Genomic DNA, 26,871 nt, shown 5'->3' with positions numbered 1-26,871 from the left:
GCTGATGTGTTTAACTAAAGCCAGTTTCTTTTCAGCATCCTTATGTTTCTCGCTACGTAGATGTTGGTCGATGTGCTTCTACCTCCACAAGCAACGGAAAAGTGGACATTACAATGTTGGTATGCCAACATATTTGTTCAATCACTACACAGCTTGTCCAGTTTAATAAATTTGAATTCTTTCTGGAGATTGTCATTAAAACTGCATTTTCGCCTCTTTGACATTGCAAGGATAGACTTAAAGCTTTAAGAAATAAGACTTAAACTTTAAAAAATATGAAATTTAAACCACCAGCATTGAATAACAAGGCCACCAGTTAGCATACAGGCAAAACAAAAACTACTGCTACAGCAGAATAGATGCCACGCCTGAGACATACAAGTGGTGCTAACATGTATTTTTTATTTTCTCTGAATAAATCACAGCAGATATCGATATTATCGAAAAATGAGAACCCGTGGTTATACAAATTACTGGTATCCAAATACTGATATACAATTATAAGTTATGAATAATAATGATTAACCAATAATAAAATATATGTATAGTCATTAAAAACGGGAAAAAATTGACATTTTTATTAAAATGATGGGACAGTCAGGAAATATGGGGGGAAAAAACGCTACATATGGTCAGCCTATAATGGGAGGATTTAATTATCCAAATATTGATTAGATAGCAGTGAAATCTTTTGAAAAGAATGAAACTGAATTTATTGAACTGTTGAAGAGAACTTCCTCAAGCAGCATGTGACAGAAGGAACTCAAGGTCAAAGAGTGTTAGATTTTATTATAGTGTCAGAGGGTATTTTAGTTAAAGAAACTATTCTGCCTTCAGATTGTGATAATGATCATGTGGTACTCACTTGGGAAGTTTATGAATGTTCCATTCAGAAAAGGTTACATGCTGAACTACAAAGCAGGAATTATGACAAATTGATGAGTATACTTAGTTCAGTGCAATGGTATCGGTTGCTGGATGGGAAGAATACTGACAGTGCATTTAATAGGGTATTTATTATATAAATACCCTATTTATTGTATTCTATAATAAATAGGGTAGGAGTCATTTGCATGTGTAATCTTATTAACCAAGAAATTTGCAAGAAAATGATGATGTAGAAGAAATACTGTTTGTATAAGGTTGGTGTCTGTTATGAAAATTATAGGCAGCAGGCAAGAAAAGTCACAACTGTTGTACGGAAAGCTGAGTATGAAAAGAAACTGGCTTTGCAAGCTAATGACAACCCACAAGATTTCTTTCGATATGCTGCAAGTAAAAGAAAGATAATATGAAATAATAACTCTTCTAAATGCAGATGGCGTGAAGGTGACAGATGCAGAAGAAGTCATTCAACTAATGAGTGTCTATTTTGCTAAAAGCTATCAATCTGGTGTATGCAACATTGAGTTCTCTGTTACCTCTTCAATTGGAGATGAAGAAATAGGTATATGAGGGGAGGTATTAGAGCTGTTGCACAAACTGAATAAGTATTCAGCAACAGGGACTGATGGGATATCAGCATTTGTGCTAAAAGTGTTTGGCTGAACTGGCTATTCCTTTGACCAGGCTGTTTAATATAGGTTTCAGAACAGGGAAAATTCCACAGGAATGGAAAGAATGTATGGTAATTCCATTGCACAAGGGTAGTTCAAAGACCGATCTATCCAACTATTGACGATCGATTTCTCGGGAGTGGTGGTGAAGATTTTATAAAAATTGGTTAGAGCTTGCATCCAGAAATGGGTTGACAGCATATTTCTACTTTGCAATGAACAGCATGGTTTACTAAGGGAAGGTCATGTTTTAGGCAACTTACTCTCATTTTATAATTAATAATGTTTACCATTGAACTAGAGAAGGGGAATGGATACACCATGATACTTTGGAGTTTGCTAAGGCTTTTGACAGAATACAGCATGGAAAACTGTTACATAAGTTGGCAAATATGGAATCGGATTATAAACTATTGGTATATATAAGATGTCTCTGAGTGACAGATGTGAAAAAGTTGTATATGGGGGATATGAATCTGCAAGATTCATGGTAACCAGTGGAGTGCCCCAAGGATCAGTCCTTGGTCCATTGTCATTCAATCTGTACCTTAATGACATTGGGAAGGATTTGACATGTGACATACAGGTATTTGCTGTTGATGCAAAGATAGATAGGGTGATCAGGAGTGCCATTGATATGCAGTACTTGCAGAATGATTGGAATAGACTGGAATTCTGGTCATGTGAAATGGCTGTCATTTCAATCTAAATAAATGTAAGGTTGGGATGATTAGATATCAAATGTTGTATTACGTTGGTAGGATTATGCTAGGGGAAACTGATAAGGCTTGGAGTTTTAGTAGACAGGAGGTTGAAATTCAAGAATCATATAGCAAAAACTGTAAATACAACTCCGAGAATAATGGCAATGCTAAAATGAATCTTGACATATAAAGATAAGGAAATCATTTTGCCTCTTTACAAGTTCTTGATAAGAGCTCGGACTATTGTGCTGTTTTTCAGACCTGCGTGCATGTCTGGTTTCTGTGGTGAGTCTGATACAGTGGAGAAAGTGCAAAGGAGAGTCTTAGAAATGATATCAGCATTGTGGAACACTGATTATGAAGCAGATTAAGAATTTGTAGACCCCTCACACTAGCAAACAGGTAAAAGAGGGATGATATGATTAAGACTTAGACTTCTGAAAGACTCATACAGGATTTCAATTCATGGAATTTTTCATTTTATGGAGGGAAGGGAAGGACAAGAGGGCATCCTTCTAAGCTAAGATTGAATGCCACTAAGAAGGGGTGAGGATTAGATTTTTCTCTCATACAGTGCTGCATGACTGGAATCAATTGCAGTGTGAATGAATTCAGGAACAAATATGATAGCTGGTACCTGTTGTGTGACCTCCCTCGATGTGTCCCTGACTCCCTAGAGGTCTCTTAATAATAATAATAAGGGAAATTAGAATTTATTAAAATCACCTGTATATTTCGCTCACTGTAACATGAGCATCATGGTGTATGGTGAGCAAAATATATAGGAGATTTTAATAAATCTAATCTCTTTCCCTTACATGTCTGTTTTTTTTTTTTTTTTTTTTTTTCCAAGCATTAATAAAATCAAAGGTAGCATACTTTAATAAAATGACCACTTAACTTGTTAGCTATTTCTAAATCATCTGATACTTTCCTGCCTTATGTGTTAACTAGGGTTCTGCTTCTGTAATAATTTTCCCTTTTACTTTTCATAATCTAATTTTGCCTTCATCACCATGACTGTCACTTTCCTAGTCTAAAAAGTGACATGTAGGCAATAGGCATGTAGAAATTAGGCAATCCTCAATACTTGGCCAGAATCAATCAGCTTTTAGGATTGCCTGCAAGAGTAATGATGTTCAGTAAGTTTCCTTCCCAATTATGCAGAGATGGGGTCCCAAGGCCCAACAATATTTGACATTTTAACATTCTGGTGATATCCTTATTGAAAGATCATATTCAGAAAAAATGCTGAGTAATATCAGTGAAAGACTGTGATATATCCTCAAAATGCGCAACTATTCCATTAGAATGGAATATCATGATGAAATATGTTCAAAGTGCAGTGACAGGCATTTGGTTTTTCTTTATATATAGGAATGAGCATCTGGTTCTGACCAGGAATATCATCCTTGCTTTTGACACCTAAACACTTCTAACATTGGTAAAAGCAGGATACCTTCACTGTCCTATTGATCTACATCCCTAATCCACATGCCTTTAAATGTCAGGAATGTAAACTTAACCCAAACTGCCTGTCTTGGCTATATCATCTGCACCTGATATTGGTAGTAAAAATTGCACAGACATGTGCAACTGTAAGGGGAGACCATTTAATCTACTCTCATGCTGGGGAAATATGCAAAAGAAATGAAAACTACAAGAGATGAAAACTGAACAAAATATCTCATATCAGGATACAAAGAGGAAACTAGCTACAACACCTGTCCTGAAGAAATCCACTTATGCTGATACAGTGGCACAAACCCATATAGGTCTCATCATCCAACAATTTTAGCATATGTGAAGTTTCTGATCATGACTGACTTACCTTTGGAGTGCATTTAATTGTCTGACCCATTACAATCTGAATCCTGATACAGATTCTGAAATAATCCTGCTGAATGAGCAACCAGCTTATTAATAAAATTATAGCAAGGGCTATAATTTTATTAATAAGCAGGAAAAAGTGGGGGGGAAAAGATACTTCTATGTCCACATCAATGACTTCAAGGTTCTTCTGCAGAAACACAAACTTGAATTTCTGTCCAGATATATTTAAACCCTGGTAAAGGTCCCACTTTAAAGCAAAGTATTTCACTATTTTGTAAGAACAAAACTGGAAATGAGTCTTCTCATGGAGGAGTTATCCTTGGGGAGAGGATAACAGCTTCAGCTATACCCCCATTGTAGTGTATCCATCTTAATACTGCTGCAGAGATATTAGTTATCTTTCTCATGGTATGATTTCTTATTACAGTATATTCATTTATTTTTTATTTCCTGCCAGGTTCTGAGTTAACACAGGTCAGTGTTGATAATTCTATAATACGGTGTTCCCCAGTGCTCTGTCTTAAGTACGACATGCTTTGCCATCAAAGTGAACTCAATCACAACCTCCTCCTACAGTAGACAGCAAGTACTCTGTATGTTAATAACTTCACAATTTCCTGTCAGAGAATGATTGTAAGTCTTGTTTTTCATGTTCATCTGACTGTCCTGGAGGTTGTGTAGAATAGAGTTTGCATAATAGAAACTCTATTATGCAAACATTGTTGACTAATGTTGTGAATATTATTTAGATAATAATAAATACTTCTGGTTGGGTAATAGCCAGGCAAAGCAATGAGTATGCCATTGAAATATCTGAGCCAAACTTTAGGTTGTGTTCCCCCAGTAATGAATGTAAAAAGAAGAGCCCATTGCTAATCCTTCTTTCTGTTCAAAATATTCTTGAAATTTGAACAAAGTGCTATTAATGCAATATTTGAAGAAATCTATGGTGTCTTGTGAAAATAGGTCTGGTGTAGTAGTTATCAACACCAAATGAAGATAAACTTCTTGATTGTAAGGTGATTTCCATAGGCACAAATAAACAATGAAGTTTATTTGTGCCTATGGTCCCATCTCACAGAAGGTGGAGGGATTTTTTGAGTCTTTAGAGCAGATGACTGACAAAGAAAATGGAAAAAGTGGTCTTTGGAAAAAAAAAGGACTAGGATAATAATAATAGTAAGTATCTGCTGGATTTCTTCTCGGGATACTGTCATTACATCTAGTCATTACACATCATTAAACATCTTTATGTTCCAACATAAAGATGTGCACAAGTTCTCATGGAGAGCAGAAATAAAAGAAGCTTCATTGATAGTGATATCTGCATGTGGGTTTAGTACAGAGGATTCGAAACTGGAAGTGACTATTATACTTAGTGCTAAGCATAATAAAACTGAATATCACATTGAAACGAATATGTAAGAAGTTTTAAAAATAATTAAAGTTGAGCAGCTTTTACAGGTAAATTGTGGACTCTATTATGCAAACATTATTGAAGAAGAAATGAAATTGTTCAAAACAAGAACTATACCTTGCCATCTCAGTGGCAAATACTGAAGAAAACATTGATTCAGCTAGGGAGGCATGCAGTGAAGTTGTCTGCAAGGATAGAAAAATAAGAACACCATGGGTAGACACATGAAGTTAAAGAAGCAATTCTAGAAAAGAAGAAAGCATACCAAAAGTTCCCACCAAATAAGTAAACAAATGGCCTAAAAGAATACAGAAAAATGTAAGAGAGCTAAGCTATGTGAAAGTAGCAGAAGTCATGGGAAGACCTTGATAAGAATATAGAAGGGAAATATCATGACGGTGCAAAATGTTTCCAAGGTTATTGAAAAAGCTTAGAAATAGAAATGGAGGAAAGAATACTGTAAAAGGAATCAAAGATGGTGAGGGTGATGAAAACTGAAGATAGTCTAGATGTACAATTTGAAAGTCTGTTAAATGGAACAAACTGTGACAGAACAGTAGTAAAAAATTTTCAAGAGGAACGCAAAGAGGAGTACCTATCAATACTTGAGGAAGAAAAAGTGGTACTTAGGCACAATTTTCAGTGAAGGTGGAAAAATAAATATGGAAATTGACAAGAGAGTTAGTAAAGCTAGTATGGTAGGAAGTCAGTTGAATAAATTTATATATGGAATAAGAAGGAAACCAAGCAAGGAAAGAACTTGCCATTTTTAGCATTCAGGAATGTGTTCATTTAAATAGCATGGGAGAAGAAAGATTAGCAAAATGTTGTCTACCAGATTTGCAGGAAAAGAATCCAGAGGAAGACCATGGTAAAGATGATTGATACAGTAAAAAAGTGCCTTAAAAGACAGAAATATCTTCTTCTTTGTCTATGATCTCTTATGCTTTTAAGCGTCGAGATTTTGCCAAAGAGATTTCCATGCCGTCCTGTCCAAGGTTTGTTGTTTTGCTTCTTTCCAGTTAATTCCCTTCTTTTCCAATTTGTCTTTAATTTCTTTTGCCAACCTTTCCTGGATCTGCCTATGTATCTTTTTCCTATTTTCTGGCTTTCGTATACAGTTTTTGCTATTCTTCCTTCTTCCATTCGATTGATATGTCCAAACCATCTCATTTGGGCTTGTGTTATGAATTGATTCAGAGGTGCAACTTGAAGGCTGTCTCTTATGGTTTGATTTCTTATTCGGTCTAGTCTTGTTTTTTGTGCCACTTTCCTGAGATATTTCTTTTCAATTGTTTGTAGTTTATTTGTGTTTCCTGATGTTAAACACCAAGACTCACAACTGTCTGTTAATGTTGATAGAAACACTGAACGGTACACTGCCATTTTGGTATTTTGGATGACTTCTTTCTTATCTAGGAGTGGGCCTTTCATCGCATAGAATAGCTTTGTTCCCCCTCTTATCCTGTTGTTAATTTCTGTGTCTAGTCTACCATCTTCTTGTATATATGATCCCAAGTATTTAAAGGAGTGGACTTGTTCCAGTTGGTGATTCTCTATTTTTATTATGTGTTTTTGTTGGTTTCTAGATATGATCATTGTTTTAGTTTTATTTATATTTATGGTCATATTCCTTTTCTTTGTTTCTTCATACCAAATGTTGATATTGTACTGCAGATCTTCAGCTGTATTTGCTAGAATCACTACATCATCTGCAAAAGCCATATGTGAAATCCTGGTTTCTTTCAGTTTCCTGTATCCAAAGTGGAACTTTTTTGTTTTTGTTTGGCGTGCCTTTAAAATTTCATCCATTACTACGATGAAGAGAAGAGGGCTGAGGATATAGCCTTGCCTCACTCCTACCTTTGTTTCAAATTCTTTTGATCTATTATTACAGGTTCTTACATAATTTCTATTACTTTTGTAGAGGCTTTGTATGGCTGCTATTGAGTTATCTTGTATCTTGTTTTTCTTTAATGTTTGCCATATTAAGTGTCTGGGAACTCGGTCAAAGGCCTTTTCAAAATCTATAAACATGAATGTAGTTCTTTTCCATATTCCAATGTTTTCTCTGATATTTATCTAAGACTGAAGATAAGATCCTGTGTGCTTCTATTTTTTCAAAAGCCATATTGCATTTCATCAAGCGTGTCCTCTATTTGATTCCTAAGCCTCGCTTCTAAAATGTGGGTATATAATTTTCCTGGAACGCTTAAAAGCGAAATTCCTCTATGGTTTTCACATTTACGGTTGTCTCCTTTCTTAAATATAGGGATTAGTATAGCTACTTCCCAGTCTTTGGGAATAATTTTCTTTTTCTATACAACATTGAATAGGTGTAAAAGATATTTTATGGCTTTCATTCCTAAATTCTTTACCATTTCTGGTGTTATTTGGTCATGGCCTGCTGATTTGCCCATTTTTATTTTATTTTTTGCTGCTAACAGTTCATTTGCATGAATTTCTTCACTCTGATCTTCTATTTTGCTTGTGTGTCTTGCTCTTAGGGTTCTATTTTTTCCGTGTCCTGCATCTTCCAATAATTCTTGAAAGTACTGTTTCCATCTTTCCATGATGTCTTCGGAATTTCTGAGTAACTTTCCATCCTTATTTTTGATAAACTTTATGGGGCATTCTATCTCTGACCTCATTCTTCTTAAAACATTATAGAAGAGTTTTTGGTTTCCTTTAAAATTTTGTTCTAAAGTATGTCCGAAGTCTTCCCAGCATTTTCTTTTCTCTGCTTTCACTAAGGTTTTAACTTTATTTCTTTGGTTGTTGTATAGTTCTCTATCAACCTGCAGCGTTGATGTTATGTATCTCTTCCATAATTGCTTTTTCTTTTTAATTTCTTCTTTTAGTTCTTCAGTCCACCAGGGTGTTTTATGTTTCTTCTGTTTATTATTTAATGATACACCACAAATTTCTTTGCTTGTTTCTAGAAGAAGTGTTTTGAACCTGTACCATAGGTTTTCTACAACTTGGTCTTCATATATCTCTTTTTCTACTTCTTTCATCTTCTCTTCTATTTTACTTTTATACTCAATGGCTGTTTCTTCTTTCTTTAGTTTGTAGTTCTTTATCTTAACATTTATTTCCTTGCTACTTTTTCTACATTTTTCAACTTTTATTTTATGGATTGTTTCCAATACTAATAAGTAGTGGTCACTGCCTATTTCAGGACCTTTGTAGACTCTTGCATTTTTTGTATACTTCCAGTACGATCTGCTTATGATGGCGTAGTCGATTATAGATTTTTCATTTCTATTGGGCTCTTCCCTGGTAAACTTATGGATTTCTTTATGCTTGAACATAGTATTCACTATTACTAAATTATTTGTAAAGCAAAGATTTATTATTCTTTCTCCATTATTATTCCGGGTTATTTCTCCTTGTGATCCCAACACTTGTTTCGTTTCTTTATCTACTTGATTCCCTACCTGGCCATTAAGGTCTCCTAGTAGTATGATATGCCCTTGAACTACTTCAATTGTTTTTTGTAAGAGTTCGAAGAATTCATCTTTAATTTCTTTATTGGCATTATCGTTTGGGCCATATGCAACAATTACAGTGAATACTTGGTTGTCTGATTTAAAATCTATAGTAATTGTCAACAACCTCTCGTTTATTAGTTGCCATTTAGTAATATATTCTTTGCGATCTGGTTTAATTATGCAAGCTACCCCTTGTTTTCCCCATTCTCTTGGGTTTACCCCTGAATAGAAAAGCATATACCCATTTTTAATTTTCTGGCAACCTTGACCTTTCTTTTTTGTTTCTGTGACTGCTAGCAAATCCAATCTTGATTTTTTAAATTCATCTATTAATTCGTTTTCTTTTCCATGTAGACTTTTAACGTTCCATGTTCCGTATCTCATGTACCTTTTTCCTCGCTTTGTCGTTAACCATTTAGGCAGTTCGGCTATCTCTTTGTTGTTTCTTTTACTGAGTGAAATTTTAAGGTGCGCAGGGGATTAGCCTTCAGCACCCGAGTCTGATGGTGGGGCTGCCACCTTCGAGGCCCCCAGACCGGCCTATGAGGGAAGTGCTATCCTGTTGGTCCGCAGGAGGTATTTTATGTCCCTCCTACCCTTCATAGTAAACTATGACGAGCATTCCCCGATCCGCCACCAGGGGACGCGCCCAATGGGGGTTACAGGTGTCCCCACACAGAAAGACAGAAATATAAGATCTGATAATGTTGGAATCTTGACAGATTAATTTGGAGGATAATTGTTGATTGGAAGTTAGTAATGGTGTAACTTTTTCGTGTAGTACTAGCATAATTATCCTGCATCCCCGAGAGTATATATATTAGGAATTTGATGATGATAGAAAAGCAGTCAAAAACTTGAAATGTGGAAAGGCAGCTGGAGTAGATGATATTCAACCAGAAATGTTGAAATATGGAGGTATAAATTTTTTTCATTGGTTGCATTGTATAATTCAGAGGGTCTTGTCAGATAGTCGAATTCCAGGTGATTGGACTAGAGCTCTCATAGTTCCCATTTATTGTATTAAAAAAAGGAAATAAAGCTAAATGTGAGAGGAATTTCTCTAATAAGTGGTTCCACATAAGATTTATACAAGCATTCTTGAGAAGAGGCTAAGGAAAATTGGAAAAGAACATGCTGGGTTCAGAAATTATCAAGATCAGATTTTCACTTTACAACAAATAGTTGAGAAATCATGGGAGTATGACAAGGAACTGTGACATAAGTTTTGTAGATCTGGAAAAGGCATACAAAAAGGTGCAATACCGAGTAATAATTAGTCTGTATTGAATTGTAAGTCAGCAGTTGGAATTGAAGGAAATAGAGGAAGATAGTTTTGATGTATAAAAGAAAGTGGCATTAAACCTGATATTAGAATTGGAGATATAGATATCGAACTTCGCTCTTTGCTTTATGCAGGTAATGTTGTACTTGTAAATGCACCCAGTGCAAGTCTCCAGGATTCTCTAACTAAATTGAATAACAGTTGTAGCAAAGTTGACATGAAAATCAGCATCCAAAATTGGTAGGAACATGAAAACTTTAGCTGCACCTTAATGGAGACCTATAAAACAAGTAAAATATTTCAGCTATTTAGGTACAGTTTTTATAGTGAAGATGGCAAATTCAGTTTGGAAGTAGACAATAGAATTACCAAAGCTGATATGATGGGAATACAGTTGAATACATTTATGTGGAATAAGGGAGAAATTAGACGAAAAACCAAATTCGCAGTATACAAGATGGTGTACAAATCAATTTAAGTTATTTGTACACCATCTAATTTAAATACTCCGATCTGGGTTAGCAGTAAAGCACTTGTTCAAAGATTAGAGCCCATAGATTGACAGTTCTGAAAAAAATTAATGGCCTAAACAGATGGCATCAGTGGTAGAATCATATTAAAATGAAAAATGAATATATTAGGATGGAACTGGATGTTGTCTGCATTCAAGAATGTGAAGGGCTAATCTATGGTCACTTAAATGGGAAAAAAAAAAAGGTTAGCAGGTGTTTGGTGTCAAGAAGCAGGAAAAAGACCTCGAGGAAGAATGGGATATAGGTTGGTTGGTTGTCAGAAGTGACTTCGAAGAATGAAATGTTAGATATGACAATTTTGGAGTGCTGACAAGTAATATTACTAATGGAAGTTTTTTCACTTGGCTATGCTACCAATTATATTGGTATCATAGCCAAGTGAAAAAACATCCATCAACTTATCTCTATTCCAGAGAATTTTAATAATAAGGTGTGACACCTTTTGGCAACTGGTATATGGATATATGACTTCTCCATTACTTCCACCTTAGTATCACCACCTCTGGGTAGTGTCCCTTCCCTTAATGCATAGCATTATACATGTCTGCAAGGAGATTGCATTATGGGATACTAAGGCAAATGATGAGAAGTTATACCACATTTGCCATGAGTTACCCCAGTCCTGAAAATACTTAAGGTGCAAACTTTGTTTGCTTACACTTGGATAAAGGATTAAACCAAATATATAAGTAATATACTAATTTGGAGGAAAATTGTTGATAGGAGATTATGATTATTAATTATGCAAATTTAATCATGTAGCACTGTCATAATAGCCTTGAACACCTCTTGAGGGTTTATATTAGGAAATTGATGATGTAAGGGTTCTGTTCTTGGTATGATGAAGAACAGATTAACGATATCAAGACTTGCAAGCAGATCAGTAAGTTCTATTGTGTTGTCTTTGGTGCATTTTGTCAAGTCTTTACAAAAGAGGTTGTTTTTTCGATGTGGAATTTTAGCTGGTTTTCTATATATATATATTTGTATAGCAATGAAGTTGGGAATGTTTCATGTCAAGACATTTCCTGGTGTCTTGATACAAGATGTATTTAGTTTCTTCAGACAAGCGTGTTTTTTTATCAAAGTGTTTTGTTATCGCTTTATCTTACTGTGGAAATGATCCAGTTTTATATAGGTTTTTGTATCATTCAGTAGAGATTGCATTTTTCTGTGTACCTAAATAATATTCATAGTCATATTAAATTCACTGTTGAATTGGAAGTAAACAGGTCCTACCATTTTACACGCATTTGTAGAAGTATCTGAGCAGAACACACTCTTCTCAGCATATAGGAAACCAAGCTTTGATAGAGCTTACAGAATCTCCTAATACCTAGTCTAGCCATAAATATCATTACAATCTTTAATCTATCAGTAAATCATTTACAGCGTTCGGCACATAAACCACATGTATAATATGCATATAGCAGCACTCAATGTTCAAAATGCCCCATTTTTCTTCACACATTCCTGCAGTCTATGAAGCACATATCGATTGCAGCATGCACAACATTCAACAGAAATGTTGCCACTGCTTGCTCCAAATCTACCTTCAGGCTTGTGATTTTAGGGTGTTGTTTCTACTCTCTCAAGCTCTAATCACAATTTGAAGTCCAACAGATTCAGACTGAGACTTCCAGACAGCCAATCAGATGGTGATATGTAGTCAGGCACATTTGCCTCCACAGAAGGCGAAGACCACTGTTGTGTGGTCTTTGCTTTCTGTGCCCCTCAAGGACATGGAGAGGAAGAAAAAAAGAAAAGAAAAATCTGGATTTGCAGCACATGCAACAGAGAAATCAAGTAATATGGTCAGATTATAGAACTTGCCTACATTATTACAATTTCATCATCATAGCATTCAAAGAATCGCATCATCAAATTCCTAATAAGGATACAGGATATTATGATAGTACTACATGAAAAAGTTACAAAGTCAACACTTTCATCCAAATTAATCTGTCGGAAGGTTCACTACCTACTGTGAAACAAGGTGTTCAGGGACTGTACCACAGTTCCAGCACTGTGTCTTGATACACTTTTTACATGGTTTTGACCCCTTTTTTGTAGAAATGCAACTTGTATATCCCCCCAGTACATCACCTCACCACCAAACCATCGCTGACATGGGGTTATGACCTCTCTGAATCCAGGGTGTCAATGCACACGCAGTACGACATCTGGGTCATATACCCGATCATTTTGGCAGTTAAATGACTTCAGTGGTGAAAATTTTCTCATTTGTTAAGAGGATATCTTTGTATCTGTTCTTCGCATAATACAAGAAGTTCTTTTGATTTTATCATCCTCTGCCACGTAAGTTGTGATGTTAGAAAGTGTCCAGTAGAATGACAATAAGTTCTCACCCCAAGGTCATTAGTACACATGACATCATTCTCTGTGAAATGTTCATCTCTCACTGCATCACTTTCTGTATTCTCACATGATTACGGTGGAGGCGTGCTTTGATAGTCAGATTGTCTGTTGTATCATTACAATGGTTAATAGTCCGATACGCAAACATCCTACTGATCCTGAGTGTTTATAGCATATTTTGATAGTCAGATTGTCTGTTGTATCATTACAATGGTTAATAGTCCGATACGCAAACATCCTACTGATCCTGAGTGTTTATAGCATATTGAAAATAACAGGTGGTCATTCCAACCTGTGAAGTGCCATTATAGCTACACGATTCTCATTATCTCCCACTGATAAACACATGAATGTTTGCATGCAGCACCACTAACAGAACCAGGCTCATGCAATTCTGTGAACAGTGCGGGTGTGCAGAAGTTGTAACAGTATTTATGTCAAGACTGTGTAGATAAAAGAAACCAAGAACTTGACTACCTCAGCACCATCCTCTCAAAGGATACCTGCAAGACAGTCTGATCAACATGAAAAACAAGACTTCAGAGGAACAGCGATTCACTCCTATATACAGTCAGTCAAAGATAAAACATCAAGAATACCATGTCAACAACATTTGATGGTTGCCTTCTACCATCTCAAGATCTAATCTGAAACCTTCCCATCCACCTTTCCCAAAACCAGTATCTACATAGTGCAAATCTGTGGTCTGCACTATGTAGGACAGTCAAGCAATTCAGGAGAAGTACCCCAATCTGAACACATCAAGGACATAGAGAATGAATGAATGGAAACACAAATCAGGACTGGCAGCACATACAGTTGAAACTAAACATCAAGTACTATGGCAACCAATCGAAATGCTCTGCATAGATTACAGATGACAGATTTTTCTCAAGAGCTGTCTCTGAATCAGATGAAATGTTCAAACATCTTCAACAGTGCAACAAAAAACGAGATGATTTTACATCAACTGTGGTCTTCACGATACACGCATCTGCTCTCCCCTTAACTTGCTTACATGGTTATCAGAAGTTCACAGCAAACAACTTCATAGTAAATGCATGCTTTTCCTGTTTTCAAATATTTCATTGTTACCTCTTATAATCTGATTTTTAGTTTATTCACTTCTGATGATGTGAAGCCCAAGAACTTCCACAAAGATTAGTAGTCAATAAATTATTCTATCCTATATGTTCCTTTTATATGGAAAAATATCGACAAAACATTTCTGAAGGAAATTGTCTACCAAGTGTGATAATCAATCCTCAACAATGCAACTTTGTATCTTTTCATAATGACCACTCCTCTTGGTAATTCAGATCAATCACAATCTCATTCAAGTTTCATCTCTTGTGGAAGCTATAAGTGGAAGAAGCCCAGACAAAAATATGCATGTTGGAATGAGGGCCTTCATTCCCTGCTCTGTTCAAAATTACAAACCAGCAAGCCATGATTTCCACAAAATGTGCCAAGATAAAAACTTCTGCTTTTTCACTGAAGCCTGTAACACTTGTAGAATCATCATTGATAGAGCTAAGTCTGACTTTCAAAAGGTTAAATGTAAACTCTTTCTGTGCCACTGACAATGATACCTTTTGCCCCTTGTAAAAGCTGGTTGGTGTAATTTTTGTCTATCTGTGCTTCCCTCTCTCTCTCAAGATGGTTCCCTCTCTCTCAAGATGGCAACATCACCTAAAGCTGACCTTTGGGTAAAATTCATCTCATCTAACACCTTCATAGAAAACCAAAGAAAATTAACTCTTACTTTACCTGGAACACTGCATTGCATGCTTCCTTGGTCTTCTTCTGCAGAAAGACATTAGAAGAATTTTGAACTACCTGTATACCCAGAAGGCTTCTGGTCCTGAGAGCATTGCACCTGTCATGCTCAAAAGATATGCTCCTGAACCAATATCTCTTTTTTATAATCTATATTATGCTCAACTGCCATCATCCTATATATAGCCAGTTCAAAAAAAAAAACTGTTTACAAACTATCTCTGTGCTGTCTAAAGTAATAGAGAAGATCAGAGCAATCAACTTCTTTGACACCTGGGAAACTGTCAAGTGGTCAGTGACCACCAATATGAATATAGATTCTGCCAATCAAGACATGGCAGATCTTCTCACCTATATCACCCACCTCTAGACATATGTTATGGAAAGGTTAGAGGAAACTTGTGCTGTTGTTTTTGATTGCCAGATTCTCTCTGCCAAGTCATTCACTATATATAATGGTGAAATGTGCTGTCTCTCGACAGCACATTTGACAGTGAGCGAAATAAATTGGGCCCATTTATTTCGCTCACTGTCAAACCCTAACAACAGTTTTACTAATGATTGCACTCTCCATCTTATTCTTTTTACAAACCTTGCAGTGCTCAAACATCTTATGCCTCAGGATCATGTACAATAAGAGCCCTAAATTCTGATATCAGTGCAACCTTCGGTGAGAGTGGAGCTGTAACAACCTAATCACCTTCATTTCTTCCAGAACTTTTTTTTTCCACATTTTTTTTCCACATAAAAAGACCTTAGTTTTCTCTCTCTCTCTCTTAGCTTTTCTTGGCATAAACACATTCCTTCTATAACATTCTTGGTATCCTTCCTTGCTCAAGAATCTACTTTCATCTGTCCAGCTCTACTCTGTACAAATACCAAATTTGTCCAACCTTGAAATATTGCTGTGACATTTGTTGATGCTGTTCAAAAAAGGCACTTCAGTTGATTAGTGATGATCCTCCCCCTCCAACAGGCCTCTCTCTTCAGACATTTTCTCATAAACTACAGTTATTAGTACATATTAGTTACTGCATTGTGTCTTGTCTACAGATATTTCCTGGATGCTATTCAGCAAAACTTTCATTCATCATGACACCATTTCTGCTAAACCTGTAATAACATGAGCAGCAGCTGCCCAAAATGCTTTTACAGTTGAACTAGTGACTCATCATAATCAATTTAGTTTATTCCTTTATCCAAGTGTGAGCAAACAAAGTTTGTGCCTAAAAATATCTTCAGGACTGGGGCAAAGTGGTGCCTCTGTTGGCAACTCGTAGCAAAGGTGGACCAAGCTCTCATCACTCCTTGTCTCAGTATCTCCCACCATGCAAAGCACATCTCCTTGCGGACATGTATAATTCTATGCATTGAGGGAAGGGCCGCTACCCTGACCAGTTTCGACCTTTATATTGAGGTCTTGTCAGTCGGAGGCAGGCCTAGAAGTGGTGACACTAAGGCAGAAGCAATGGAGAGGTCATATTTACCTATATGAGTTGCCAACCGGTGTACCCACCCCAAGTGCAAACTAAACTTCCAACATCTTTCTATAAATCCAGAGTAATTTAATAATAAGGTGGTACACCGGTTGGCAATTTGTATAGGTAAATATGACCTCTCCATTGCTTCTGCCTTAGTGTCACCACTTCTGGGTCTGCCTCCCACTGATGAGACCTCAATAAAGATAGAAACCGGTCTGGGTAGTGGCCCTTCCCTCAATGCATAGCATTATACATGTCCGTAAGGAGATCTTTGCATGGTAGGAGATACTGAGACAAGGAGTGATTGAGAGCTTGGTCCACCTTTGCTACGAATGGAAACATGCTGTTTCCATTCAGCTTTCGTTCCATATACTTGGGTTCTGTGAAACAGTCTTGCCATGAATTATTCCTCAAAGACTATAACCTATAGCTCTTCTAAGATAAGATCAACAGATTATATAGCTGTTGATCTGTGCCCTTATATGGCATTTATTTTCCATAGGCATTGCAACCTCTGAAGTGTGGAAATGATATAAAACAATGATATTTAGGATGTGTTAATTTATTAATTAACCATGCTTTTTTTTTTTTTTTTTTTTTTTTTTTTTTTCAAAGAAAGGGGTGGGGGGGCACTGCATTTCTAGCATTTTTGTTTACTTGACTATATTTGAATGTTCATTCAATAGTTTCTGTGATCATTGTATTAGCACTTAACGTGCATTTGCTATGGCTGGAGAAATGTTAGCTGTAAAATCTGCAATAAATTTAATAATATTTTTAACTTAATGGTGCTATTACAACCATTTGTACTTATGACAGCTATCTCATAACTACTGAATATCACAACCCATGGACAAGGGTGTTATTGCTGCATTGAAGGCATTATTTTAGAAATACTTTCTTAGACAAGTGCTGCTGTTAAGGGTGAGAAAATCCTCAGACTTTTTTGTAAGGAATATATCTTTTCTACAAAGAATGTAGATGTAGGATGGAGTGAATTGACTGCAGAATGTATGAATAGTGTTTGAAAGAAGCTGCTAAAATATATGTTCGTGCATTCACAAGATTTGATAAAGACGAAGCCTTAAAAGGGATTGGTGCAAAACAGCCTTACTAGCTAGGGAATTGGAGGTTAACAGTGAAGACAGGGCAATTGGTGGAAGGTATGAAAGAAAGGCTCTCGTTGAAGACTATAATATTACTACAAGCAGAGAAAGTTGCAGGGAAAAAGAAAAAAAAAAACAGAACAAGAAACCAAGACACCCCCCCCCCCCCCAAAAAAAAGTTTGCAGTGATAAGAAGTTCATCCTGCTGTCACCTCACCCGTCTAGATGAGCCTTCCAAGTTATGCATTGCATGAAGTATCTATCCTCAGAATTTGTTGCATTTCCTGAATTTGTGTTTTGATGGCTAGTCTTCTCTGCTTCTTCTGATGAACTGCCTGTTTAATAAAGCAGCAGTTTTGAGGAATTACTTTTGCACCATATGTTTCCAGTTGATTATTTTACTAAGCACATGAAGCACTATACAGTCATATTTCATTATTTATTACAGTACAGTGCGGTATATCGTAATTTTGTTATAATTAGTACACTGTTATGCTATTATGAACGGTAAAATTTTAAACTATAACAAATCAGATGTACATATTTTGAAATTCAGGTTTGTCAGAACAGAACCTTGTCATAAGTTGTAATAACTGTGAAGATAGTTGAAATGACTGTAATTGTTCTCAAAAAATACCTCTTTTCATTAAAATTTTCCCTCTAATCAAATATTCTAGCTCTGCTTGGGAATCACTTTGCTCAGGCATTCTGTCTAGAGCAGGGTATTCTCCATGAGACTGTCTTTAGTATAACACTTTTTGCATTACATGAACACTGTAATAGAGCAAATTCCTTTAACTTAGGTATATTGCTCTTTATATGAATAAATTTACAATTTTCTGTCATTCCCATAGCATGAGAGGAATTGAAAACTAACAGTAACAAATGATCGGTTATTTGAATTTATGATTATTTATCACTTACTAAATGAATTTAGGTTTCCAGCAGAAAAGAAATGTCTGTCTGTCCACTTTTACTGAATACCACAATCTTACCCAAAATTAAGCTGAAGCAAATTAAAAGGCAATGGAGAAACCCCTCCATATCCTACTTAATGAGGTGCAGATCAATATTCTCTAATTTGTCTATAGCTTAGAGCTTGATTATAGATCCCAGATACATACTTTTGTAGGGGAGAACTGTTTGATTGGATCCCATTTACCCATTGAGGAATGCAAATAGAAGCTGCTGCATTTCATTTGTTATTTGTTGCTTATCTTATATCAAACAAATGAACTGTCTCATGTTGTCTCCATTCATTCCATCCCGCTGGAATCAGCTTACATGCCAGCTGGTTATACCTTTTCTTGAATTCATTCACATTACCAGCACTCGGCACCTTCAATAGCACTATTCCAATCACACACCATTCTATTGGGGGAAAATTTTTACTGTTTTGTGCATTCAATCCTGTAATTTGCACCATGTGCAAATTCCCTTGATGTTGAGTTCTTTATTTCTTAACTTTAAATTTAAAAATATATCTGAAACTAAACTGCAAATCAACTTGCACACAAATTAATATCCCAGGATATCATGTATATAACTTATCCTCTTAAATTTTAAAATCATTTCACTCATTAAGATAGTCTTCAACATAAAATCAACCATGCAAGCACTATTATGTTATATTGTTCAGATCATAATATGCAAACACCTCTATACTGCCTCTTTTAATTATATACTAAATAATTTAGACACTAAAAAGTCTTCTGGTCCTGATAGCATCTCTCCTATTGTACTCAAATGTGCTCCAGAACTAACACTTCCTCTCTGTCATCTCTTCAAAAAATGGAAGCAAGCATATATCCAACCGATTCCAAAAAAAAAAAAAAAAAAGGAAATAAAAGCCTCTTGTTCAACCATTTGCTATCATCTCAATCCTCTCCAAAGTAATGGAGAAAGTTATCGACAGTCAGCTTCTTCACTACCTAGAAGTTCACCACTTAATCAGTGGCCACCACTATGGATTCTGCTAATCTATATCCATGATTGATCTCTTAGTATATCATCATCCATGGACATGTGCCATGGAAATTTCAGTTTGGAGAAACATGCATTGTTTCCCTAGAGATACCCAGGGCTTGTGATCATGTTTGGCATTTCAGTGGAGTGCTTCATGATAAAGACCTCCACTGGGGGTGGGGGGCAGCTTAGATTGCAAAAAATAAAATATGATTCCCTGACAATTGTTGAATACACATAATCTGATTAATTTGTTCCTAATAAGATCATGCCATTTGCTCACTGAAAACTAGAATTATAAATTAGTTTCTAATACTGCGTTATGATTTACAAGTATTACTCACTTCAGCCTTAAATAAATGGCGCATCGTTAGCGAATAACAGTATATCTGAACATTATTTGCAAGAACTAAAAAATAAAAAGTTCACTCATGATTTATAAACTGCCTTTTTAAGATACTATTAGCAATGATCCAGATTTGAATTATCTCTACTTAGCACCTTCCAAACCTATGACATTATGCAAATGAGAACATAAATCTTACTCCCATACTTGGCAAAGGTAAAATGATGAAAAAGAAATACAAAAATAAACTGAGTACAACATTTGATATCAGGAAACAGAAAGAAAGCTGGCCACCATAACATCCTACATGAAGTCCTTTTATGGTGGGTGACCAAATAAAATTAACCAAAGGGGGACAAATACATATAAATATTCTATATCTCACAAATACAGCTTACCTGAATTGTTATTATACAGGTATCTCCATGGAATCAAAAGACTAATCATGGGAGGCCCATTATTCATATAATGCCTATTGTCTTTAAACTCATTCATTGACCAAGCACTCACAACCATCTCTGGCAATCCATTTACCACCTTCCAAACAACACCTTTGCTAACCACACTCTTACACAATTAAATAAATCTTCATTGTCGGTCCTGTAAAATCCCTTAATAATTTATGTGCTTCTATCATTGTCTTCTCTTTTTCCTTATCAGTCAGTTTAAGCGTATAGACTAGTGATCTTCAACCTTTCACCTCCCAGGGGCTGCATTCACTACTGGAAATACTTTGCAGCCCACAAACAAATTCTGTTGACTTTTTTTTTAAGAGTGAGTTCAAATTATGCTCTCGACATCAGAGATAGTGGTAGGACAAAGTACTTGAAAATGTACTAGTAAACAATAAATTTAAGGAAAATGGATATATCACATCCATTGAAAGATTACAATGGTCAATAGATATACAAAACAAAAAAATAAAATATTTTATCACTAGACACATTTCAGAATTAACTGATAAAAGTAACAAAACAAATAACCCACACCTGAACACAAGGGAAGAATTCAAGCACTTCGCAAAACTTATCTACCATATCTCGATGGGTACTGGCTGAAAGCAGCGGTAATAGGGTACCAATTCACATTAATTCAGGCTTATACTCAACTTTATTCAGCAGGTCTAGATCTCTCAAAATCTGTTGCTTCTCGCAGTTCTTTACCTCCTCCAGTATCCATAACAGTTGGGTGAAAACTGATACTGAATTTCCACCATCTGTTCTTTTAAATGATGTCAGTGATCAACAGTCTATGCCCATAGCTAGGAGGAATTTCACAGAAATTAAATTAAATATACTAAAAGACGCTTTTAGTATCATTTATTCGCATAGTATTACTAAAAGTTGGTGCCATCAAACCTATAAAAATATAAAAATTTGAAAGAAGTAGACTTGCTGAGAGACCAAAGGCTGCATCAAATTGGTCCAGCAGCTGTGTGCAGGCTACAGGTTGGGGTCCCTTGCAATACACTCCAATTTCTTCTCATAGAGAGTATTCCATAGACCTGCCACAATCTTTGTCACTTACCTCTGGACCCTCTCCACTACTTAATCCCCACAGAATCTAGGTGACTAAATCTCTATATAATAGTTCATAAGGTTTTAATAAGGCCACATTTAAAGGGGAATAATCACCTCCCTATCCCTGCTTGTCAGCATGTTCTTCAACAGTCACGTAATCTAATATGCAGTTTTGGCTACTTTTGCAATATGTCTGCTAAACTTCAACTCCTTATCCATAGTCACTCCAAGTCCCTGGCATCATTTTCCTGCATTTCTGTTTCATCAATATAGTACACAGTCTGTGATGTCTTCTTCCTGAAGTTCATCACCTTACATTTACATTTTGCCAGGTTAAACTGGCAGTCATTTGCCCATAGTCAGTCTAAATCATTTTGCTGGATCTCTATCACTTTCAACTACTATCACTCTTCCCAATTTTGCAACATCAACAAACTGATTATTTCCTTCATATCATTTCCTATATCACTGATGTATAAATGAAACAGAGGACATTATGAAAAAGTATGGAGACAACTACTGTGTTAGGGCAAAACTTTAGTTTAATATAAACCAAACTGAACGCTCGACTTTTCAACCTTCATATCAAGGTCATCATCTGGAGCATATACGTATATACAGAGAAACAAGCTGCACTACAATCTACATGGTTTGCTAAAGTTACTGACCAACTGTTACAACAATTATTGGGCTGACCTCTGGTGGAAAAAAAAAACCTTGACTACATCAAACATAGAATCCTATTATCTATTAGGTTACAAAATTAAATGGGGCTTGAGAGCAACATGCTTATATATATATATATATATATATATATCATCTTGTTTATACCCTCTTTTACCTTGCGATGTTGAGGGTTTATTAATCATCGGACCTCAAACCATTCACAGGATAAGGTGGTCAGCCCTACACCCCCGGTGTAGCCTATGTCCTGTAGTGTTGAGTTCTCAAGGCCAATTTGCCTGCTTTGGGGGATGAAAAACCCCAGGATAAACTGGGGGGAAAACCCTACTGTCCACTCCCAAGACCAGCTAACTTGGCTATGGCCGAGGAAGATCCTTCAGCTCCTCATGTCACTGACGGGAATTGAACCTAGGATACTCCTTCCCCAGGCATATGGTTGCAAAGTGCACAGCCACTAGGCTAACCGCATGGATGGGCAATATAAATATATAAAAACTGTGATTATACATACAAATTTCAACCAGCTGGTAAGGAATAATTTCCGATAAAAGCTGAAAATTGCTTAAAGTCCTAAAGTATGCTAGATACTAAGTAGGCTGAATATGTGCCATCCATCATTTTTGTGCCACCATTATTGTTGAGATTAGGGTGGTTAATCAGAATTTCACAGGCTTTTTTAAATTTTCTTTCATACCAGGTTTTTGTATGATATGATGTAAAGAACAGGTACTTTTCCAACCAATTTGGTGTAGGGTGTTGAGAGCGTGAGCTGAGAGGCCTGCTTCACCAAAATTGTTATATTTAATGTGTCTTTTGTGTTCTTTTTTACGTATAGGAATTATATGTTCAGTTTCTTTTTTTTATAAGGTAAGTTACAGGTGCAGTAGATGCAATAAACCCCAGATGTGCCAATTGAAGGAGACGATTCTTAGATGAGTTGAATATGTTTTTTAATTTTATAGGTGGTTTAAAAGTGGCATTGAGATTATAATGGTGTAGGATTCTATTGATTTTTTCTGATAACCCTTTAATGTATGGGATGGCTATAGTTTTACTGTAATCTATATTCTTTTTTGATGAAGTTTTATGAAAAACTTTATTAATGGTATTTTTGTTATAGCCATTATTTATAAATGTGTTGCTGATAATCTTTAATTTTGTTTAAGAGCTTGTTGATTAGAGCAAATTGTTATAGCTCTGTTTTTAAGGGTGTTAATGACTCATCACCCATCACAAAAATTTGGAGTCGTTAACACCCTTAAAAACAGAGCTATAACAATTTGCTTTAATCAACAAGAATTAAAGATTATTAGCAACACATTTATAAATAATGGCTATAACAAAAATACTATTAATAAAATTAAGTGTCATAAAGCTTTATCAAAAAAGAATATAGATTACAGTAAAACTATAGCCATCCCATACAGTAAAGGGTTATCAGTAAAAATCAATAGAATCCTACACCATTATAATTTCAATGCCACTTTTAAACCACCTATAAAATTAAAAAACATATTCAACTCCTCTAAGGATCCTCTCCTCCCATTGGCACATCCTGGAGTTTATTGGTGAAACCAGACATACAATCCCTATACGTGAAAAAAGAAAGGAAAAGAAAAAGAATACAAAAGACACATAAATATAACAATTTTGGTTAAGCAGGCCTTTCAGCTCACGCTCTCAACACCCTACACCAAATTGGTTGGAAAAGTACCTGTTCTTTACATCATACAAAAACCTGGTATGAAAGAAAATTTAAAGAAGCCTGTGAAATTCTGATTAACCACCCTAATCTCAACAATAATGGTGGCATAAAAATTCCAAGAATTTGGTTGGCATATATTCAGCCTACTTAGTATCTAGCATACTTTAGGAATTTAAGCAATTTTCAGCTTTCATTGGAAACTATTCCATACCATTTGGTTGAAGTATATATATAAACATGTTGCTCTCCAGCCCCATTTAATTTTGTAACCTAATAGATAATAGGACTCGAGCTTTGATGTATTAAAGTTTTTTCACCAGAGGTTAGGACAATAATTGTTGTAATGGTTGTCAGTAACTTTAGCAAACCATGTAGTTGTAGTGCAACTTGTTTCTCTGTATATATGTGTATGCTCCAGGTGGATGACCTTGATATGAAGGTCGAAACGTTGAGTGTTCATTTTGGTTTATATTAAACTAAAGTTTTGTTCTAACACGGTAGTTGTCTCCATAATTTTTGATAATGTATTCTGATCACCGTGTAAGCATGAAAGAAAGGAAACAGGACTAGGCACCGAGTCCTATGGTGCACTATGTCACCTACCTTCTCCTGAACTAGACTCATCTGTAAACCACTGTGATATCTATATCCATCCAAATTTGCTCTGATTTATGCAATAGAGTTCTATGTGGAATCCATGTAACTCTTACCTGTCAAGTGCTTTTGCAAAGTTCAGAGTATCAATGAGTAGCCATTGCCTTTATCTAACCCCATTGTCACTTTCTTATAAAAAGTAAACAAATTATTAAACCAAGCCCCACCCTTTACAAAACCATGTTGACACTTATAAAATATCATATTCCTATCCACCCAATCCTGAATAACTATCTTTTACCAACTTCTCCAATACTTTTACCACTCCTCAGATATCAATTGGCCTATAATTTGCTGCTACTACTGCTTTGGTAGGCGGCCTGGTTGGCCAAGTTGTTAACGTGCCTGCCCTACAACCAACTGTTTGCAAGCTCGAATCGCACTGTAGGCATGAATTTTTGTGATTGTCTTACCTTTTTTTACTGCTGTAACCTTTGATATGGTGCAGTTTGTCTTGGAACCTCTTTTTTTACAGTGGGACCATTTTGCTCTCTTTCTGTACCATTGGCACCTTCTCAGTACTGAAGCTTAAAAATTAAATAGCTTATATAATTCCCTCACACATTCTTGTAATAGATGGGCTGATGTGCTATCTAATCCCATGGCTATGTTTGTATTAAGGGTCTGCAATATGCTAAGCACCTCCAGTTCTTCAACCTTTTATTTTCCCATTAGTCAAGTGTCATATCTGAGATTGCACTATTACTACCTAGATGGTACATCCTTATAAAATTTTCATTCAGTAACTAAACTGTTTGGTTTACTTTTGTTACCTTCCTGCCATCGTCACTTTTAAGTCATCCTTTCATTGTCACTAGCAAAAGAGCTCTTTAGTATTTCTTTTAGCGTCATCAGCTAGCTTTTTCTCATAATTAGTTTTTGTCTTCTTTACCACACAGGCCTATTCCTTGTACAGGCCTATACCTGATTTATCCATCTTACTCCAGGTATATAGTCAGATACTGCTTTCTTCAAATACCTCCCATGCATTACCAACATCTCTCCCCCTCGAAATTCTTATGCCATGGCACTGCTAAAATCTGACTCAGCTTATAAATCACCTGCTTTGTAATTCCACATATATCCCTTCTTAACAGAGAAGTCTTCATATCTGACAATCCCAATGATCACTTCCCCAAGCAGAGACAATGTCTAGATTGTTTCCTATTATGTCTCTGATGTTTGTGACTAGATCCAGCAACTCAAACCTTGTTTCTTCTCCATTACATGCTGTCTTAGGTAATTATCTCTTAGCAATATACAAGTAATAGACAAGCTTAGGTGTTGAACATTATTTCTAACTTATTTTAATGGTATTAACAATACCAAACAAATATTTTATAAAAAAAAAGATGTTTATTAACTGGCTTACATATTTAAATGGATTTCAAACCAGTATCTTCGGAGGACAAAGCATGTTATAGTTTACACATGATAAAGAGTAAGTGAAACAATTGAAATTGTAACAGACAAAAGATGTAAATTCCTAATTTAGCACCTTCTAATGTTGTAAAAAAATGTATTACAGTTATGTTAGATCTTAAGATAAGTCCCAAATTTTTGGCAAATTAATACAGCCATACTTGTTCAGGTTATAAGAATTCTTCATAGCCATGTCTGACTCTAAAAATAATCTTTCTGACCTATAATGACTTTTAAGCAGCACATTGCTTTTCTTCCATCTAATTCCTGTGTGAAGGGGTGTCCAAAGCGTGGTCTGACCTATTATAATGATAAATGTATTTTTCATGTTTTCCAAGCAGTTGTTAACAGATCTTTGTTTTAGGCCAAGTTGAGCTAAACAATGCCAAAAACTCTGCCCTTATTCCAAATACTTCTGGTATTAGTATATATAAACTGCAATACTGCTTTCATTCCACAACATCCCTTGCACCTTGTGTTGCTTAGTCCACTAAAGTTAAGTTACTTCAAAACCAACTTATCTTTTGGCTTCAAAAAATCAGATGGTACCTCTTTCTTTGTGGTTCCTTAATAACATCATACTGGGGCACCACATTCAACACCACGTGTTCACTCTCCCATTTGCTAACTGTAAGTTAGATGATTCTTCACACTGAGTCATTTGCAATCATAGCTCTCCATCTCAGCTCACCTCTTATCACAACTTCTTTTTCATTTGTACTAGAAATTCTTTCATATCTTCTCTTCTACCATGCTTGTCATCTGTGAGATCATTTATGCCAGCCAAAATAAACATCACCTTCTATCTGCATTCTTATAACATTGCTAACATCTGTAATTTTGGCTCTAGAGAAACACAATTTTGTCACATTTCTCTTATGAATTAATCGCCATACAAAATTCAACACTGCCTCTTCCACTTTCATGCCCATGATGTTTTGTTCTTACTATTATAATAACGGAATTAACTCACGTAAAAATTCTTTATTAGTAGAATTTTTGCCTGAG

General features: G+C 35.7%; 1 protein-coding gene across 1 annotated transcript in view; it reads left to right on the top strand.

The window, feature by feature from the left end:
• LOC150100187 (heterogeneous nuclear ribonucleoprotein A1-like) overlaps nt 1-26,871 on the top strand; it is a 203,991-nt gene that overhangs the window by 139,249 nt on the left and 37,871 nt on the right. The window lies entirely within an intron of this gene.

Source organism: Typopeltis vanoorti, chromosome 13, assembly GCF_054136105.1.
Source record: "Typopeltis vanoorti isolate ZY-2024b chromosome 13, IOZ_Tvanoo_1.0, whole genome shotgun sequence".
NCBI classification, from domain to species: Eukaryota; Metazoa; Arthropoda; class Arachnida; order Uropygi; family Thelyphonidae; genus Typopeltis; species Typopeltis vanoorti.
Note: the sequence above shows the minus strand (reverse complement) of the source record. Positions and strands in the feature narration are given on the sequence as shown.